The sequence below is a fragment of the Glycine soja genome, chromosome 3, assembly GCF_004193775.1.
Source record: "Glycine soja cultivar W05 chromosome 3, ASM419377v2, whole genome shotgun sequence".
Lineage (NCBI taxonomy): Eukaryota > Viridiplantae > Streptophyta > Magnoliopsida > Fabales > Fabaceae > Glycine > Glycine soja.
In genome coordinates this window covers 3,192,642-3,203,007 of record NC_041004.1, presented here as the reverse complement: position 1 = coordinate 3,203,007, position 10,366 = coordinate 3,192,642, and the positions used below count along the sequence as shown (strand labels likewise).

General features: G+C 30.8%; 1 pseudogene; it reads right to left on the bottom strand.

Annotated features, from left to right (window-relative positions):
- Positions 1–641: 641 nt before the first annotated feature.
- LOC114405636 lies at positions 642–9,896 on the bottom strand (annotated as a pseudogene).
- Between the last annotated feature and the right edge of the window lie 470 nt (positions 9,897–10,366).

Here is a 10,366-nt window from a genome sequence, read left to right as displayed (position 1 = left end):
CTTACTTCAACCGAATTTTATTTTCGTCAAAAAAGTATTTTTGGAATTTTAAAAATTTGTAACCAAAAAGGGGTTGAGAATAGCAATTCCTAGATTAAAATTCTGAAGTCCTGGACTACCCAGCTGCCAACGCGAACCTGCATGGTCACTGTAGATGAGGAAAATAAATTTATTTAGAGTCGTTTTGGTTTTGGCAATTAAGGTTGTATTTGGGGTAAAGAAAAATGTTATCCATATTTTTTTAAACATAATTTTAAATACATGGCTTTTGGAAAAAAAAAAACATATTTTTAAATACATTTTTATCCATATTTTGTTAAACATATTTTTAAATACATTTTGGTCCGAGTGAAATTGACTGACTTGCCACTCAGATTAATAATTTATCGGTGTTCAAGTAATATTCTCTTAAGTTAAATTTCGAATTCAAATCCTATGGATGAAAAAATGTTATTAAAATAAGAATTTTTATTAAAAGTGATTGATCAAATTTTTTTTGAGAGATTAGTCACTAACAAAGGTTGTGATACTCTGCCATCCGCAACAAAATAAAGTTATTTATAAATTAATTTTTTTTTCCACTGTATCAGCATGGTAGGACAACAATATTTTAACAATCACAACAAATGAAAGAAATGAAACCAATCAAACAATCAACAAATAACAAGCATCACTTAATTACAGAGAAAGGTGTATAAGGCACTTTGGTGGCAGGTAACCATGTGTTTCCATCAATGAAATTCGCAACTGTGAATTTAGAGACTTAGGATGCCCTAGTTTTGACACGATAACCTGGCCATTTAACACGTCTAGCAGTAGAAGAACCAGGACCATTGTTCATGTACTCTCCATAATAAAGTGTGTTCAATGCAAAGTTACCACTCCATTCCATCCAACCCTGAGGATTGATAAAGCCATCTAGATAAGTCTTCATTAAAACTGTTCTTGAATATTGCTTCCATGGTCTTCCAAGATAAGTCCTAACTGGGTTTTGAACCGGTCTCAAATCTGAGGCAGCTGTGACTCAAGAATTGTGAATTGAAATTCCAGTGTTTTGGTTTGGATCGGTTCTGCCTTGTGCAGTGATGATGTTGACTATGTTGGGAGGGTTTCTTGCAAGGTGTTGCAGTTTTGTAACACAACAGCAGCATTGCCAAATATGAAGTCAACAGTGCCATAAATGTTACACTCTATAGAATTGCCTCTCAGAGTGGATATATAGTGTGTCTTGATAACCTTCAAAGCTACATTAGTAAAACACTGATAAGTCTGATCCAGAACGCAAAATGCTACAGCTTGGTGGTTTTTTGCACCAGCAGTGTTCCTGAATGTGATACTTGAGCTATAAATCCGTCCCCAACTACAGCAGCAAAATTTTATTTATAGTTAAGTCTCTTTAAGTGTAATAAAAGTTTCTTGTCAAATACGCAAGATAGTATATTGGTCCAAACTGTTTATAGTCCTTGCCATAATTTACTATGATGAATAATTGAATCTAACTCTAAGCAAGCACTTACTTGCACACGTGCAGAGCACAGAGTGACCACCCTTGATTTCACAATGCATGGGGAATAAAATATGAATCAGATCATAATGTTATCCAAAGAAATGAAGAAAAATGAGTGGAGTAAAAGTAAAACTTACCATTCATCGAGTTTACATACATTCACTCTTTATTATTTTTGTGATTAGTTGAGAAAGCAATTTCATTGGCAGACTTGTTCAAAAGATCCAAACATGCTACAGGAGATTTCCATCAACTTCCCTGCCACACCCGTTTGGGTAAAAACAAAATGTTAAGTCAACTAATAGCCAGGAAATTCCATTACACTTTCACATGCATACAGTAAAAAGAAAAAAAAAAAACAAGTTATATATTCAGAGGGTGATTAGAATCAATGAATTTTATATCCCTCCTAAATTCGTACCAAACAATTAAATTGTAAGAAAAACAAGGAATCCAAATTTATGTTAGTTGACTAGATTTATGATATAGTGTAATAAAAGATATGAAGCAACAAAATAGAGGGGGTGGTCTATATAATAATCAGATTATAATTTGGACAGAGAGACTGTTTTAGCACCTAATAAAATTATTATTATTATTATTATTCAATTAATCTATTAACTCTATTTTTTAAAATAATTTTTAAAAAAACTTAACTTAATTAACAAATAAGTTGGACCTAATCTTGAGTCTAAACTCTAATGTAAATCAAGTCTCCCTCTCTGATTACAGTTATTAGGTTTTTCTGGGCATTTCCGATGGCTGCGTCAGTTTGCGCGGTGCGGTTTAAGGCCCAAGTTAATAAATAAAACTGTAAGGATAACGTCATTTCATTTTATACAATAAGGACATGTGAACCCCACTATTTCTCAGTCCAGAGTTAAATATTAGTTTTTGATCGTATTAAAATTTATTTTTTTATAAATATTTTTTCATACACAAATCAAATTCAGATTATATATTTAAAAAATAAAATTGTTAATCAATTATCTCATATTATGTATTGGTTATCATTGTATTAAAAAAAATGTATTGCTTATCATCACAATTTTGATAATCATAAAGTAACTGTAATTGTAATTATAACTTAAATCATGTTTAAGAATGTATTTATCATTAACCGGATGGACATTATCAAACAAAGACGAAATAATAATGAAGATAAAAGAAACTAATTAATTAAGTACAATCCGAAACTTTAAATTTGAACACTTTTATTGCATGTTTAACAAATTTATTTATTGAGTTGTCTTAGAAATTTAAGAAGAGATAGATCATATATTCTGATGTTCATTAAAGGGTAAAGAAAAGTCAAAAGATGTGAAGTCAGAGATGCGCTCGCATTCGGTGGGAGGTCATTGAAAATGGTGTTTTGAGGCAACGTGTTTGATACTGAAGTTATAGCGTGGTTGATTTGACAATTGGCAAAGTGGAATATTGTGTATGCATGCTACTTGTGCAATACAAGTGTTACTTTGCGGAGTATAGGTGTGTGCATGCAATTGATTGAATTATAATGGCCCGGCCCAAAGTTATTCCAAGGTCTGGCTGAATATAATTTGGTTGAGAGGCTTTTATTTAGTTTGGCAATTTTTTAAAATTTTATGCATAATACGTTCTTTTAATTTTGAAAATTATAATTAGTACATCTTTAAAATAAATGATGCGAGGCTAAACTAATTATTTAAGTATCAATCAATTATTGATTTGAGTAGAATTCGAAATATCTTAATTAGTCTTGAGCGCTAGATGAGAGTGAAGAATAATTGTCGATAAAAAAAAGACATGAACAAAGATTTACTTTTGAGAGGTTTCCAATTGAAATGACAAATGAATGAATCCAACATACATCAAATCGAGAGAAATCTAAAGGTTGCGTAAATACAAAATTAGAGGTTCAATTTTGGTAAAGGTTTCAAATGTAAATGCATTTTTCCTTTGAATTGTAGATGTCTTGGACAATCATGATGATTCATTCCAAACAAGGTTCAATGTAGCTGGCCAAATGGGTCTTTTTCATCATGGTAAAAATACACACTTATTTTTCGTATATTAGCTTACGGATCACCTGCCGACAATGTAGATGATTATGTTTAAATTGATGAATCTACTACATTAGAATGCTTAACGAGATTTGTAAGAGGTGTGAACCAAATACTTGGGGTTGAGTACTTGAGAAGACCTAACATTAACAACAACATTCAACACCTCTACAAATAAGGGAGGTATGTGGCTTTTCAAGGTATGTTAGGTTTAGTTGATTGTATGTACTAGGAATAAAAAAAAATTGAAATATAGTTTGGAAAGATCAATTTGCTCGAAGTGATCATGGTAAAGTCACAATTATACTCGAAGCAATTGCATCACAAGACTTGTAGATTTAATATGCATTTTTTTGGTGTTGCAGGTGCAAATAATGACATTAATGCCTTAAACCAACCTAATTTGTTTAATGCCATTTTGCAAGAACAAGCTCTTCAACTGTGCAATATATGGCAGATGAAATCCAACGCATGTTAGATAAAAGAAAGTCATTCACCCAATGACACTAATCAACTAGAAAGGATATCAAGTGGGCTTTTGGAGTGCTCCAATCCCGATTCACAAATTATATGTGTCCTAACACGTGCTTCACACATGAATACAATGAAAGATATAATGTATGTATGCATCATATTGCATAATATGATTGTTGAGGATGAATGACACACATACAATGATAATATTGATTATTCTTATGATCATCTTAACAATAACATGCCAACCATCGAAGTATCTAATGATTCTGATTTTGATTTTGAAATATTTAAAAAGGAAAGCAACTGTGTTAAAAAAGAAAATTCATCAGCAACTTCAAGCAGATTAATTTGGTAGAAGACATTTGGAAACATTTTAGGCATGAGAAAAATGCAAATAAAAATTTATTTTAAATATTTATTGTTATATATATATATATATATATATATATTAATTTATTGTGAACCAAAAAGTAATATATTATATTTTTGTTATTTTTTAAATAATTAATTTTCTGAGAAATTCAAGAATATTTTTTTGGCATATTTATTCACTACTACAAAAAAAAGATATTTAATTCAAAATTGATGTTGTATCTAACGATGTTGAAAGTCAAACACTTTCAACATCGATTTTACAACTGATGTGAAAAATGCATTTTATATTGGTTGTTCCTAAAATCGATATAGGAAGTAAGTAAAAAATTATAAATCTATCAATTACTACATCGGTTGTGGTTTTAACAAATGTAGAAAGTATCAATACAACATCAATTTTGTCTAAAACCGATATAAAAAGTGTCTATGTTGATTTTTCCTTTGACCGATGTTGTATTGTCACTTTCTATATTGTTTAATTAAATAATCATTGTACAATGTTTTTTTAAAGAAAAAATATGGTCTATTATCTTTATTTCCCTCATTGTAATTTTAAAAGACACATTAAAAGCTTAAACAAAAATTGTGTTACTTTTAGCCGTGAAATATAATATATATAGGTACTCGGTCACTAGAGAAAATGAGTCAAGCTAAGGGCTTGCTAAAAAGTGCGTTTCCCTTTACCATACTAACAACACAACACAATACAATCCTTGGATTAAGGAGTAGCCAAAAGATAGTTGGTTCGCAACTACCAAGAACCTGCAAAGAATATTATGTTAGAAAGAGAAGAAACAAGAGTTCACACTAAAGCCTTCATGTCTGTAAGTTTAGCTTTCTTTTGAAAGGAGAAAAACTCTTTGACTTGGGAATCAATCACCATAAGAAAAATTGCAACAAATTTAAGACTACGACTCACACACATGAACACCAGCTCTCTTATCCTCACCCTTCTATCTAACACTTTAAGTTTTGTTCCATGGTACACTGGAACATTACCAAGACTAACACCCAAACCCAAGTAACTCATTTTTCCCTTTAAGATCAACACTGAGATATACGAGAAAACAAACAAGTGAACAACCCTGAGGTGTCCACTATTATATAGTACTAGTAGAACACAAAAGAGTAATGGCTGAAAATGCAACGTAGTGTGGCATGCCAACTGGTCAAAGTTGAGAAAACAAAGAAAACTCAGTTATTAGTACAAAGATGGGGTCATCTATTAAGGACTCTGCTGTCATTTCTGGTTCTGCATTTATTCCTAGACCATTAAATGACAAGAGAAATGTTGTTTTAGAGCTCATTTCTCCTTTTTAGAAATGAGGATTAGTTTCTCATTCCAATATTGTGTCTGGTTGATAAGGTAAGGTGAGAAGTGCCTTTAATTCTGGTAATTTAAGGACCACATGGTTCAATTTATGGTGCCCATTGCTCCATTTCTTTTACCTAGGCCTTAACAAACACATGGTGACTGATATCGAATCAAAAATAATTTGTAGACACCACAAATAAATTAAATTAAATTTAATACTAGTAAAAGTAAGAGATTGAAAATAACAAAAATATAAATATAATAAGTGGTATCATATGTAAGAGATACAAAAGTTTGTGGATTTTAATAAATTTGTTACATGTCCAATTGAGCTTGGTATATGTCGAACCAATTAATAACCCTAGCCCATGATAAAAACTAAAATCAACATTAGAAATGAAAGTAAGACTTTTTAGGTGAAATACAAGTGAAACGTTTAGATTAGTATATGTGCATTTAGATCAATGAGACCTTGATTAGTTACATTGAACTTAGATCAATTGTTCCATCTTAATTTTGATCTTGATATCTGCAAAATCCAAGTCAATGCAACTAAGTTATTGCCTAGGCACTGAAGAGCTACTCACTACTCAAAGCTAATTTCTCATTTGGCATTTCAAAACAATTGATTCAAAAAGATCAAATCTTCAATAGCCGAAGCATGAATTAGACTAAAATACATAATTTATTAAATATCAGCACTTCATTAGAATAAAAATATTTACATTGAAAAATTAAACTCTAATGTTGATAAGAGAACAATATCTTAAAAGCACTCAAAAGAGAAGAAAACAAAAGTAGTTATTGAAAACCTTAATTGTGAAGATGTTTATGCATATTACACGATAGTGTATCAGATTTTCTATGTATCTCAAGCAAAGCAGCTTTGAAACTTGGAAAGAACCTAAATTACTTGTTAAAGTATAATGGATGGGACAAAACAAATAAAGAATAGAAGGAAGAGCCATCACAATGGCAATAAACTGGTAAAAAAAACTAACTCATTTTGAGATCAAATAACTCAGATTTTGACTAGTAAGAAATTTTTGCATGAGACTAGTTTCTACAACTTTATTTTCATCAATCTCAAATCTATTTTGGTCTGCATGATGTTACTCATAATGGATTCAGATTTCACCTCTCAGAACCCGTTTTCTTAAGCCATTTTGAGCCCAAAGTTGACTTGAATCTCAAATGATGTTTTATATTGTCATTAAGGAATAAAGTGGTACTACAAAGTTGAAGACTCAAGTCAAAGTTTGGTTAAGATAGAGATGTGGTGGTTTAGTGCTAACATTCTTGATAGAGCTACTCTAGATTGATATGGTATCTGAAATGTGTTTGTTTCAAATTAAAATTGAAATGCATTTTATTTATATCTTAACTTCCTGAAATTTAAGGGCAAGCATAACTAGAACTTTGTTCAATTGTACAATGAGCTAAGTATTTTTAAATCTATCAAACATGTAAATTGTTAAGAATCATAAAAGGCAACAAGCATTCGATGACATTTTCACAAAGAATCAAATTTACATAAATAACCAAGACAAGATACATGTGAATATTCACTAAAACACCAAAGCTAAACATTGCATCGCTATCTTCCATAGCTCCCATAGATTTCATGGCCTTCATCTCAAAATTGTCTTCTATTGGAGAGGGCTTTGATGTCATTGCTTACTGAATTCGTCTCTGTTGCTCTTCCTTGACAACTATACATTCCCAGTCCTATAAATGTACCATGATTGTAGAGTTAGTCTATACACTTGACACACACAAACACACTCACACAAAGATATTATTGTTAAAAACCATGTTTAAAGATTACCAATAGAGCTCAGTCGTCAATAGCTTCCTCATTTTCATCACTATGAAACAGTTCTAGTGAAAATGATTCATTTGTAGATTAGACTACACAATAAAGATAAAGCAAATATCAACATAAAATTTGGAACAAAAGAAGCATATAAACTAACAGTAGCCAAAGGCTTTATGCCTTTATCATAATGTTAAGAATCTTCCTTAGAGTTTCTAACTTGAGCATCTTCTAATTTATCTTCATAATAACATAGCAAATAGTATCGACAATTGGTTAAAAATTGCAAATATTCATTTAAAGGTAAGATGTATCCTTTATTAGATTAAATAATAGCATCATTATATCAATCAATCATATAATTTAGAATTACAAAACCCCATAGATTTCACCACTTTGATGATTAACAAATCTCACTATAATTTTGTAATTCCAAAATAATTCCTTTATGTAAAAACATTTTTCAGAGAAAATTCTGCAATTTTGTTCTCATAATTTATTAACATTTCACAACATTCTAATAAACTGCAGCACCACAATTATAACTTTGCTAATAATTCAAGAACATCAGCGCAATTATAACATTTCACAGCATTCTCACGACCAATTAAAAAATTGATCCAAAGCACCCAATGAATGGTTATTCAATATATAGTGTAATTCAATTCTCTCTCTCTCTCTCTCTCTCTCTCTCTATATATATATATATATATATATATATATATATATATATATATATATATATATATATATATATATATAACCAAAGTAATGCAAATTTAAGTTGCACCTTCTTACAAGTAAATTATACGGCATGTGAATAAATCGTAATGCATATCAAATTCCAACGAAAAAGTAATCAAAGTAAATGGAGAAAATATCATCCCTAACCCAGCTCTGATACCAATTGTTAGCAAAATTATACTTTCATGTGTAATTTCTTAAATTCAATATACAAGAAATTACATTACAGGATCTTGGATAACATATTTCTCATTACTATTATACTTTGAATTTCATAAGAAGATTCAAAAGACTTATCTGAATCCATCATGCAAAACTCTTGATGTAGAGAGAGGGATCTTGGATTTGACCTTTTCTTCTCAGATTTTATAGTGTTTTTTTCTCACCTTTTTAGAAACATCAGAATGTCAATTTTTTAAAGAGAGAGGGAGACAACGTCTAAAACTTCTTTTTCCAAAACATTTTTCCTTAATGCCAAAATTTAACCTTAATGAAGTGAGAAGAGATGGATTTATTTTAATAACTAAAAAATAATCCCCAATGATTTTAATATAATTTTAAGTCTAACAATCATCACATAAGACAATCTTTTCATTAAAATCATTTCATAATTACATGAACCAATATTAGATTAAATAATCTAACATCCTTTTGTTAATGAATTATTCAGACAAGCATTCTCTTGAAACACAATACAATTTTCCGCAAAGTTTTCCAAATAATTTGTTATGCTCTTAAAGAAACTAAGGTTTTAATTTTTAACATTATTCCATCAATAGAATCCATCATGTAGGAACCTCAATCAGTATTCCATCAATAATTAATTGGTTTATGAGAAGTTTCATGCTTATATTTGCATCTATACCTATATTTTAACTCCAAAACTACCTAGCATTCCACTCTTTAGAAAAATAGAATGCTTTAAAACTATATGCATGAGTTACTGGCACATGTCTAAAAAATTTATCACTTATGGTAACATGAAACAAGTCCAAAAAAAAAAAATTACATAAAACAAATCAAAAATCATACATCATCACTTATGGTAACATGAAACGAGTCCATAAATTGACAAATACTTGAGATGTGAACATTGAACAATCACGATTCTACCATTTTTCATAAAACAGACTTCCCTTCCTATGTCTCCAACTCCTTCTTAAAACAACAGAGATAAGAAAATATGAGAGGAGCAACAAAGGGAAAGGGGACAAAAGCTTTACCTGTGATAGTATATGAACCTTAGGGTGGGAACAACATGTTCGGTGACAAGGTCTCCTAATTTCTGAGGATAAACTGAGACACAATGCCACTGAATGGTAGAGTGATTGGCATAGTCCTTAGGGTTCTTGTTAAACCCTAATAGAAAATCAACCCTTCCTAATAGGGGATTAATGAAGCAATGGAAAGATAAATACTAGCAGTAATGCTAACCTTATGCTCCTCAAACCCATTATCGTAGGCAGAAACACCCACCATAACAACACTAAGCATAACGGTAACAGTGCTGAGATCGTGTGGCAGAATGGCCTTCATGGCCCTGTGGAGGTTCTCCAAGGCGTCATTGTACTGCTCCTTGTAATCCCCAAGAACCACAGTGATCTTCGACGAGGCCTTCATGTTCTTGGCGACAAAGAAGATGGTGAAGTTGGCCTAGTAGGAGTAGGCTTTGATGGCGGCCTTATTGTTGTGCAAGATATACAAAAACTCATTTATTTTAAGCATCCTATCAACATATTTCATTTCTCTCTATCGATCTTCTTTTTTATTAAAAGGAGGTCCAAGCCAGTCCTATATCCTATAATACCTATATTTCTTTTTTTTTTTTCTCTCTCTAGGTATTTTATAGCATAATGAATGTTCATAAAACATTTTTCTTCATTCTTACAATAAAAAGTTGGTAGTGTTTTTAAAGTCTTGATGTGATAACTTGGAACCCAAAAAAAATAATTTAAGAGCCAATAATATAGTTTACCATTGTGGATACTCTAAGGTCAACGATGACCATAAAATGACACTATTTATAAGTTATTTTTTGACACTCATCTGTCCTTATGCAAGAGACACTACCTTGAGTAGTACTATCAACT